We start from the raw sequence: 7,578 nt of genomic DNA on the forward strand, positions 1-7,578 counted from the left end.
CCAGCACATATTAAATGCTCAGTAGGAGATTGCTGTTGTGATCATTACAGAGAAAGAAGATGGTAGGATGTGAAGCGGGAGCTTCATCCTAGAGTTGAAATAAGAAAGTGAAGGATTTGCCAACAGACCTTCCCAAATCAGCAATACCTTCCCATCAAGACCACCACAAATGCAAGCTATTAGAGCCTGCCCTTTAGGTACCCAGACCCTTGCCCCAGATAAACCCAGATCATGCTTTAGAAGCACACCCAGGAATGCATACGCAAGGAGATGAAGCAAAATGGCTTTTTGCGGGGGGAGGGGGAACAAGTGTTATTAAGGCTCTGAAAGCACTAAATGAAGACTCAGTGAAAAAAGTTTGGGCAGTGAAGTTGAAAAAGTTTGGGTTAAATGCTGTTTCTATCGTTCAGCAGCCCTGTGACATGGGGCAAGTTGCTCCCTCTCTCTGGGCCTGTTTCCTTGTTAAAACTGGACAAATACCCATCCTTACAAAACTAGATGAGCGTAGAAAAGAAAGATGGAATGTACTGCAGATGTCACCTGCAGGTTTGTCACATCACCGTTTTTCATAATGCTTAGCAGATGTGGCTTTGCCCTCTAGAATGGCTCTGTGGTCAGAGAGGGGAATAAGCTGGAGGGGTTTCACCAAAAGGCAAGTCCTGGTTGAAACTGATCACCAGGCAGTCCAGCCAAAGCGGGGCAGTCAGGGAGCCGAGAGGTGGCAGCTGCTAAGATGAAGTGCAACAAGCCTGAGGGCCAGCCAGGGCTGATTATTGTTTCCAACAAGTGCCTGAGACGGGCTGCTGCTGCTTTCCTCCAGAACCATGTAGTGCGGGCCATTCTGTCCACGGTTACAGACAGGACCCCACATTCTCCCGGTGAAGTTACTGTGCCATCAGTCCCTGTGGAAGGTGAGCCTTCTCTGATGGGAGGCTGAGGAGGAACCCCAAAGCCAAGGCCCTCTCCAGAGAAGAGAGAGCTCTTGTCTTTTCCTTCTCCCTGCCGACGTGGAGAACCAGACTCAGACCTGTGAGCTGTCCTGAGGCTTGCTACCAGGAGGGCCGAAGCCTGTGCCAACACTGGTGGGTAGAGGAGCCTGTGGGAAATGTCATCTTCTCCTCCTGGCAAGGGACCTGGTGATTATAGCAGTCATTACATGCTAGTGTCTCAGGAGTGAGTGCAGAGGCTGTGCTGGGGTGTGACCTTCTGCATCACATTCTCTTCCACTTGTTTGTCAAAAAGGGATTCTGGCTTTGGAATCTCTGCCTCCTTCAGGCACTACCTATCAGCTGCCATGTGCTGTCTTCCTGCTGGTGGTCCTCCTTTTCAGAGGTTATCTTCAGTTTGAGTCCTACGGGGTAGGGTTGAAAGAAGTATTGAAAAGATCATAGCTGGTCCCAGAGATTATTTTAGCAGATCACACATGGCCATACAGTTCCTTGGCCTTTTCTTGTCATACTTTGCAAGGTCTTAGTTTCTTGGATGATGAGATGGTGTTCCTCCCAGCCTTCCCCACCCCCTCATCTTCTAGTTGATCTACTGATCTGCTGAAAGTGGGGGGAAAGCAATGGGCATGCTAAATGCAGCTAGAGTTTGAGATGGCTGAGCCATCACAAGATATGTTTATGTGATTATATTTTTCCAAATCAAAATCTGAGATATAGGACCCACCAATGGATTTTTGTTGAGGGAAATTAATATCAGGGGAACAGAAACAGGTGAGTAAAAGATGGGGCTTGAGAAATCACTGTTCTCCTTCAGATCATGTACTTTTCCAGTGCCTTTACCATCCACCCCACTTCACTCCATGCACAGATACCAAGTCACCCCTCACCTGTACAGTGGAGTAGGGAACCACATGACTAACCTCTTTAGACAGATGGGGAACATTCTCCAGTGTCCACTGAGTGTGGAGGAGCCCAGACTAGAGCTGGCTCTGGTCTCAGACGGCTACTCCAGGACCTTTCTGCTAGGACTGCCAACATTTTTTCTTCATTAAAGTACATACACTTTTTCCCATTAAAAATTACAGCATAAGAGTGTGATGTGTGTTCAGTATGAAAATACAGAGGAGGAGTGGAGGAAGAGGAAAATCTACCCACGACAAGCACAACATTTAGATTTATTGCATGCCAGACTTTCCTACACGTGGGGGCTTTTGGTTTTGTGCATAGTTGTGGTCATACTGTATGCCCCACAACTTTGTAGCCTACTTCTTCCATTTAACTCAGGGACATGCTTCTGCCAAAATATTGTTCAAAATGCCACACTCATTGCCTCTGCAGTGTATCATTGAGTAGATGGATCAATTGCTCTACCACACTTCATTTTGTTTTGGACTTGTGGGTTATTGGCCTCATAATTTAAATAATACTTTAGTAAACATCTTTATTCATAAAGTTCTTTCCACATTCAGGGATTCTAAGTTACATTTCCAGAAGTGTAATTACAGGGTCTACAGGTACAAGCATATTTAAAGTTCTGGCAACATTGCCCAATTGCTTTCTAAAAGGCGTTTTCACACCCCTCCAGTGGTGCCTGAGAGTGCCCTTTTCATGGCACCCTCATCCAGCTAGAAACAGTTTTGATGGTTGAATGGCAGAGTCCCCACGGCCTGTGTAGACGGTTGGGATGGGATGGCCTCATCATATATGTCATTACCTGCTCTGGGCCGGGTACTTTTCAGGCATTTGTTCACTCAAACCTCAAGAGTCCCCACTTCTCATAGGAGAAAACAGGCTGACAGGAAGTACATTGTCCATTGTCTCTGTACTCCACTGCCTCTTAGGAGGACCAGCCAGGTGTCTCACCAGGAGCTGAGGACAACGAGCCAGTGCTATAGACAGGCAACAAGTTACGGTGGGGAGGGCTCTGGCCCAGAAGGACTGCAGAGAACCATCTAGGAGAAGAAAGGCAGGCAGTAGTGGGGTGGGGATAGGTATAGAGTGGTGGGAGGGAATGTCTGTGAGTGCTAGTGTTGTCACTTTCTGTGTAACTTTGGGTAGGTCACTTCCTCTTTGGGGGCCTCAGTTTCCCATCTGTCAAATGAAAGCCTTAGACTAGGTGAAGTTCTTCTGGCCTCTAACTTCCTTGAATGCGTAGTACAGTAGGGAAAAGAATATAGCTTTGGAAGCAGATCTGGTTCACATTCTGGCCAGGTTTGACATAACTGAGAGTAAGATCTCTGCACTTCAGGTTTTTATAAAGTGGGGATGACACCAAATGGGGTTGTCTGAATTCAGTATGGAAAACTTGGAGCAGCACTGTCCACTAGAACTTACTGCAATGTTGGAAGTGTTACACCCACGCTGTCCAATATGGTAGCCACTAGCCACATGTGGCTGTTGAGCACTGGAAATGTGGCTTGTGTGACTGAGGAACAGAATTTACTTCAAATAATCACATGTGGTTAGTGCTGCTGAGTAAGATAGCACAGCTCCTGAGTGATGCCTGGCACAGAAAATGTGTTCTACAAATGACAGACCAAGTCTAGCCACTGCGCACCTGGCTCAGGTCTAATCTGGCATGCTGCACTGGCAACAAGTCAGCCAGCAGGGCCTTCTGGAATGGACTTGCTCGTAATACACTGGGTTCCATTCTCCCCACCAGAATGCCTTCTGCTCTGCCACTTTGCTCAATGGGGAAAAAATTATATATATATACATACTAAAAGGGATCATAGACTACACACTATTTTGTAACTTCTTCTTACTTCCAATAAATAGAGAATGTATTTTCTTATCACTGAACAGTCATCAGCATCATTCTAAAGGCTGCATAGGATTACACAGTGCAGCTGTGCCATAATATATTTAACCAATCCCACCGAACTTTGAGGCAGTTTCCAGACTTTTCACTCTGACAAACCCTGCTGTGAATGACCCTATCCTAAATATTATATGTAACGTATATGTCTGGGATGGTGCCCTAAAGATGGAAATCCTGAATCAGATGTTCTTGTGTTTGGCGTGAAGTCCCCCAGCAGTAACATACCAGTTCATCACAGCCCTGTGAGGAGGGCAGGGTGTAGGGGCTTTATAAACACCCCTTGCTACTTCAGGTGCAGTCCTCAGACCAGCAACAGCAGGCTCCCCTGAGGGCTTGTTAGAAAAGCTGGATCTCGGCCCCCTTCTAGGCCTGAGCTTTATCAAGATCCCCGGGTGACTTGGATGCACACTAAAGTCTGAAGAGCCATGACTTGTCCGAGGCTAGTGGTCCACCTAGGCCTGATCCTAAGTGTCTTAGTTATCTAGTGCTGCTATAACAGAAATACCACAAGTGGATGACTTTAACAAACACGAATTTATTCTCTCAAAGTTTAGGAGGCTAGAAGTCCAAATTCAGGGCATCAGCTCTAGGGGAAGGCTTTCTCTCTCTGTTGGCCCTGGGGGAAGATCCTTGTCTCCTTTCAACATCTGTGGGCCTGGCATCCCTTGGAGATCTCCATGTGTCTTGGCATCAATCTTCCCCTGGTTCTAGGAGGTTCTTAGCCCAGAGACCCCAGGTCTAAATGATGTCCTCCACTCCTGGCTCTTCTTCCTTGGTCATAGTAGGTCCCTTTCTCTATGCTTGCTTCTCTCTCCTTTAATTCTTGTATGATAAAAAGTGATGCAGGCCACACCCCAGAGAAACTCCCCTTACATCAGATCAGGGTTGTGACCTGAGTAAGGGTGTCATATCCCACCCTAATCCTCTTTAGCATAACCTAATCTTGTCTCTTAGGATTTACAACACATTTAAGACAATTAGATCACAAAATGGAGGACAACTACACAATACTGGAGATTATGGCCTAGCCAAGTTGACACATATTTCTGGGGAACACAGTTCAATCCATGACACCAAGTGTTCTTGTGACCCCATTTACCTCTTGTGGGGCCTTCGCTTGGCTCGTCACAAGAGCAGCTCCATCTGTTAAGCTGCACTCAGTGCTGGAAGCAGTGAAGTGTGAGACCCCAGCACCCCTGGGGGCTGAGTTCTCTGGGGTGGGGGAGAGGAATGCTGTTTGGATGCCGACTGGTCTTTCTGATTCTGTCAAGGACCTGACATTGGGGACTTTCCCCATTGAATCCCCTTCCTTAGACCCCTGACCCCTCAGAGACTGAGGTGTTAGTGACTGATGGCAGAACTGCCCACCAGCCTTCAGTAACTTCTTAGTGAGCATTGAAGCTACTGGTGGGATTTCAGGCACACAGTGGAAGACTTGTCTGATTGAGTTGTTCTGCGGTCGGAGCAGCCATTTTAAAACTTAGATGATTCTCTCGTGCAGCTAGGATGGAGCATTGCTGTCCTGGGGGGCCCCACCCTGCCTAGTACAGTGCTGTACTAGCTCTGACCAGGTTGCCCAGACTGGGACAGCCTAGGTGGGGAGTGGAGTCTGGCTCAAGATGAATCTTTCTGCCGGCTCTTATATTCTAGGCCTCCAATAAAATAGGTCCCTGAAGGGCAGGCTTCTTGTCTTACTCCTGAGGGCCTGGCACCAAGGTTGCTTTCAAATAATGGCTGATAATAATAGGGCTAGGCACTATTCTAAGTTTTATATATATTAGTTCATTAGTCTTCGTAATAACCTGTGAGGTAGGTACAGGTGAAGAGACCAAGGAGCAGAGGATTTAGACTCACCCAAAGTCAAGTGGCAGAGCCTGTTAACTGACCCACGGGCTCTGGCCCTGAGCCCTCATTCGTAAGCCAGGTGGTGTACTCAGTGGGGCAGAGTGCCACCAGTTGGCTCTAGGAGACCTAGCTCTGAGTCCAGCACTGCCCCAGTGTGTGGGACTCTGGGTGAATTGGCCTTTTGGAAGATTTTAGATGGTAGCCTTGTTCAGGTTCTTAGAGGCCCAAGTGTGACTGTGACATCTCTGAGCCTCAGTTTTCTCATCTCTAAAATGGGGTAAATAAACCTTGCGTGGGTTGCTGTGAAGTTTAAGTACAGCACAATGAGTCATGGAAGGTTGGAGGGAAGTATGAGTGAAACCAAGGCTGGCAAGGTCTGCGGGGGCAGACCATGCAGGGTCCTGTGACGTCTTTGTCCTAACAGTACATGGAAGCTGTTAGAGAGGGATGGGATTCCCGACTGGGTTTGTGCCTGGAGCCAGCATACCTGGGTTCCCAGCCAAGATCTGCCCTTTAGTTGATGTGACCTTGGGCAAGTTATAAAACCTGTGCCTCAGTTTTCTTGTCTGAAAAATGAGAATAATTTATGTATGCATCACGGTGATTGTGGTGAAGGTAGATGTAAGCCATATAAATATTTAGAAAACTCTTTGCCCCTCTGCCATGTCCCCCACCCTGCAACGCACACACAGCTTCTGAGTTCCTCTGGGCTGAATGCCAGGACCCTATGCTGTGGCTGGAGGCGCCCCCAAACCCACTGAGCCAATGTCCACTCCTTCCCTCCTTCTGTCTTCCAGGTTGATCCCTCGGGACCCACAGTCTCATCATGTCTCGCACAGAGGACGGCAGAGGGTACAGGTGGTGGCTTGGCTGGTTGGCGATTTCCCGACAGCTGGATCTCCGGCAATGTGAAGCTTTTGTTTGGATGTTTTCCTTTGTTTTTGTTTTTTTGTCTTTTGTTTTATTTTATTTTTTTTTTCTTTAAACCAATTGCGACTTCAGAAGAGCAGGAAGCTATGCTGTGGACAAGCACCAGTTTCTTTAAAGAAATTTAATATGGACAAAGCATATGTATAAATTTTATTTTTAATTTTTATAAGGGGTTGGGGAACTTCTTTGTTTTTGTCCTTCCCTTTCCTTCTGTCTTTCTTTTACACATCTCTCAGTTCTGCTTATTAAATATAACACCTCACTTTCCCAGAGAAGTCCTGCCTCTCCAGAGAGAATTTGGAGATTTCTCCTGGAAGGGGGTATGAAGACTAAGGAGGCCGCTGGGCCACCTCCCCATCAGACGCAGGAACTGGCCAACTCCTTGGTGGGCTGGTCATGGCTAGCCCTTGGGCCTTGGAAATGGTCAGAGGCGAAGAACCACGTGGAAGAAGACAACCAGGGCTTGGCCTAGAGGACTCAAGAAAGAAGGTCTAAACTGCGTGGTTTGCTCTTTTTAATCTGTTTGAAGCTGCAGGCCACAACCAGGACTTTACAGTGGTGGGAACCAGTTCCTCCGTCTGCCCTTTTTAACCGGGAACTCTGAGGGGAGGAGGGTAGAGGGTGATCATCTCCTGTTTCCCACATCCTTGGCAGATGAGTGGCCTCCCCACCCTGGCTCTACAAGTCTACCTTTCTCTTAATGTTCTTCCTGCTGAGGAAGACCCCCAGGAAAAAAACTGTTGTGCCAAACTTCTGCCTGGGACACAGCTGGGTCTTCAGTGGGTATCTGTCACTGCTTAAGAGGTCAGCACCCATCACCTGCTGCTGCTTGGATTGTCTTCTTCCAGATGCGCTCACCAAGGGTCCTGGTTGTCACAGAGACTGCCCCATCCCTAAGATCCAGCTGGGACCGTTGCCATAATAACAGGGTGTCCTGAACTGGCTGCCCCTGTCATCTCCTTGCAGTGAAGGGTGTGCCCTCTGTGCCAGGGCCTGTGACCTTGCCCTGCTGACATAGTGTCAAGCACCATCTCC

General features: G+C 47.8%; 1 protein-coding gene across 1 annotated transcript in view; it reads left to right on the top strand.

Annotated features, from left to right (window-relative positions):
• The window catches only part of STK35 (serine/threonine kinase 35), a 44,486-nt gene extending 37,152 nt beyond the window's left edge, over positions 1-7,334 (top strand). The window contains exon 3 of the mRNA XM_023737496.1: positions 6,411-7,334. The gene's annotated coding sequence lies outside the window, so the exon portion shown is untranslated. The remainder of the gene's footprint in view (positions 1-6,410) is intronic.
• The last annotated feature ends 244 nt before the right edge of the window (positions 7,335-7,578 follow it).

The sequence above is a fragment of the Trichechus manatus genome, unplaced genomic scaffold, assembly GCF_000243295.1.
Source record: "Trichechus manatus latirostris isolate Lorelei unplaced genomic scaffold, TriManLat1.0 scaffold00104, whole genome shotgun sequence".
NCBI lineage: Eukaryota > Metazoa > Chordata > Mammalia > Sirenia > Trichechidae > Trichechus > Trichechus manatus.